The following is a 3,561-nucleotide window of genomic DNA, read 5'->3' on the forward strand; positions in this document are numbered from 1 at the left end:
CTTCTCAGAGTCAGCCATAGTTTGTTATGATCTACACAGTCAAATGCCTTTGCATAGTCAATGAAACACAGATAGACATTCCTCTAGTATTCCCTTTTTTCAGCCAAGATCCATCTAACATCAGCTACAATACCTCTAGTACCACGACCCCTTCTAAACCCAGCCTGGACTTCTGGTAGTTCTCTGTAGATGTGCTGTTCCAGTTTTTTTTGGATAATCTTCAGTAAAATCTTGCTTGCATGTGATTCCAGTGAGATTTTTCTGTAAACGAGCATTTTATCCAAAAGAGCTGATGAAAGAGACTTTTCCATAAGATAAATTAGGTGATCTCTTGCCCTGCCTACTCTGCCTGCCAGCATCCCGCTCTGTAAATGGCTGCTAAACATGTCCTGTCTGCACATGTGTTCCTAGCTAGGCCCAGCAGGCCCCTGGCATACTCAATATCTTCATCACATCAGTGTCTCTCCTTCTTGTACTGGCAAATGAAATTATTGACAACGTCAAACTTTTCTCCATCTGTTATGATGCCTTGCTTTCCATTGGTCCAGTTATGAGGAGTTCTGTTTTCTTTTCTTTTTTTTTTTATTATTTTTGTGTGTGAGTGTACCGTCAAATCAGATCTGACTGGTACAGGAGGAGATTGTCCCTCCTTCCCCGGCAGAGCATCTGGTGGATTCGAACTGTGAGCCTCTGGGATTGTAGTTACAGCTCCTTGCCACTAGGCCACCAGAGCTCCCCTGAGGAGTTCTGTTTTCTTGATGTTGTAATCTCTGTTGAACTCTGTAGTCTTTGACCTTCTGCAGTAAGTGCGTCAAGTCCTCTTCACTTTCTATAAACGAGGTTGTGTCATCTGCATAATGCAGGTTATTGATAAGTCTTCTACTAATTCTGATGTCACGTTCTTTTTTATATAGCCCAACTTGTCAAATGTTTTGCTCTCTATACAGATTGAATCGTTATGGAGAAAGGACAAGTCTAATGCACAACTTTCCTGATTTTAAGCCATGCAATATACCTTTGTTCTGTTCAAATGACTACTTCTTGCTTTACACACAGGTTCATGAATACATGTACCTGAGCACAATACTTGATTGCTTCTATTTTTTCCATTAAATGATCCTAGTTTATTATGATTCAAATAATTGAATGCCTTTCTATAGCCTATAAAAAACAAATAAATATCTTTCCGGTGTTCTATGTTTTCTTTTTTTTTTTTTTTTGTTATTTTTCTCCCCCAATAAAGGTCAATTCAACTTCAAAGAAACATATACTAGGAAAGATATATATTCCAGATAAGTTCTTTTTTAATCTGCCTAGTTATATTTTTCAAAGAGTTAAAAATTGTTATTTTATATGCAAATGTTTATTAGTAAAAATAGTCTCAAGAGATTAAATTACAAAAGGTACTGATACTTTAAGTCGTACTCACACGAAGGGAAAAAATGAGAAATATCATTTGTTTGATACTGCCTATGTGGAAAATATTATTTTAAATTCTTAGTTATGAGATACAAGTGTACAAAATCATTTATGACCCACAATTTGCTAAGTAAAAAATAACAAAAGAACAAAGATGGTTATGACTGTGAAGATGTAAATTATTTTTCAGAAGTGTAAATTGTAGCTAGAATAAATCTATTAAATTAGTACTTCATCTGGGTGACTTTTTTTTTAACTCCCTGATAAGAAAGCTCTTTTTTTTATTTTCTAATAGTTTCTCTACAAAATTTGAGTACATTGTTTTGTTTTGGATTCTTTTTTTGGGGGTTTCCATTCATTCATTGTTGCATTTTTCTCCCCTCCCAACACTCCTTCCCGTATTCTGTTTTCAACCAAGATTCAGTTGATATCAGGAATGATACCCTCTCTATCATTTTCTGAATCCATGGATTTTTGGCACTTCACTGTTGATGAAAATTCCAGTTATTTTAAAAATAATCTTCAGCAAGATTTTACTTGGATATGATATTGTTCAATAATGTCTGCACTCTACTGGATCACCTTTATCTGAGTGACAATAAACATGGACCTTTCTTTAATCATTTGACTGTGTAACTTCCAAATTTCTTGGCATAGACTAGTGAGTTTGTTCCTGAAATACATCAATTGGAATTCCATCAATTCTGGGGACTTATTTTGCCAATGATTTTTCAGTGCAGCTTCAGTGCAGCTTCCTTCAGTACCATTGATTCCGGATCACATGCTAATTCTTGAAATGGTTCAGCATCAAACTGTTCTTTATGGGGAAATGACTTTGAGTATGCCTTCCATCTTCTTTTGAAACTTCCTGCATCATTCAATATTTTGCCCATAGAATCTTTTAGTATTGCAGCTTAATATTCGAATTTGTTCTGCAATTCTTTGAGCTTGAAAAATGCCAAATTTTTTTTCCATTTTTGCTTGAAGTCTCTGTACATTTCATAATAATACTTCACTTTGTTTACTCTAGCTGTCCTTTGAAATCTTCTGTTCAGTACTCTTACTTCAGCATTTCTTCTCTTCGTTTTATATTCTTTGTGTACTAGGACAAGTTTCAGAGTCTCTCTGATATTCATTCTGGTCTTTTCTTTATTTCCTGTCTTTTTAATGAACATTTGCTTTCTTCTTGCATGATGCTCTTGATGACTTCTTACAACTCATCTGGTCTTTGGCCATTAATGTTCAATGAGTCAAGTTGATTCTTGAGATGTTTTTAAATTCAGGTGGGATAAAGTCAAGGTTAAATTTTAACTTACATGGAAATGAAGTAGCTTAACCAAATCCACCAGTCAGTAAATATTGAAACTGATATTTGAACTCTGGCAGAACATCTCCAAACTTTTGTAATTCCAGTCATTTTGTTTTATTGCTGCCCCATAAGAGATTTCTAGTGTTTGTAGTTTGAAAAGAGATGTGCATATGCGTATGAATTTGAATAACCATCTCAGTAAACATGATTCTCTCTGAGCATCTTAATCAGCAGGTTGCATATAACTCTCCTTCACCAACTGCTTTCATTAACATCTCCAAGTTCTCTGCTGCACATCAGCAGCATTAAAAAAAACCATAAAGATTGAAATTTAGAGCCATGCGTAATAAATATACCTATGACTGATTATGAATAAAAATGTTTACCACATGGCTTATAAATTCCAATTATACAGTAATTCTGGATTGTTTTAAAGACAGTAGGGGGGTCAGCCCACTCCATCAATGCATCAAGGACAGAAGCACTTCGGTTCTGCCCAGCAGAGCTTGTACAGTGGAATCTAGGATTCTGTATTAGAATTTTCGTTGGATAAGGAAAAGATTGAAACCATTATCTAATGTTATGGTGTGACATATATTTCAAACACAACTCTAGAATATACCCTTCCTACTCATATGGAAATAATATGTTGTTGTTGTTGTTATCGTTGTTAGGTTCCATCGAGTCGAGTACAACTCCCAGTGACCCTGGGAGCAAAAGTTCCATCGAGTCGAGTACAACTCCCAGTGACCCTGGGAGCAAAAGTTCCATCGAGTTGAGTACAACTCCCAGTGACCCTGGGAACAAAAGACCTGAACCCAGTCCTATCCTGC

The sequence above is a fragment of the Elephantulus edwardii genome, unplaced genomic scaffold (assembly GCF_000299155.1).
Source record: "Elephantulus edwardii isolate Elephantulus edwardi_28Jun2011 unplaced genomic scaffold, EleEdw1.0 scaffold00227, whole genome shotgun sequence".
Taxonomy (NCBI): Eukaryota; Metazoa; Chordata; class Mammalia; order Macroscelidea; family Macroscelididae; genus Elephantulus; species Elephantulus edwardii.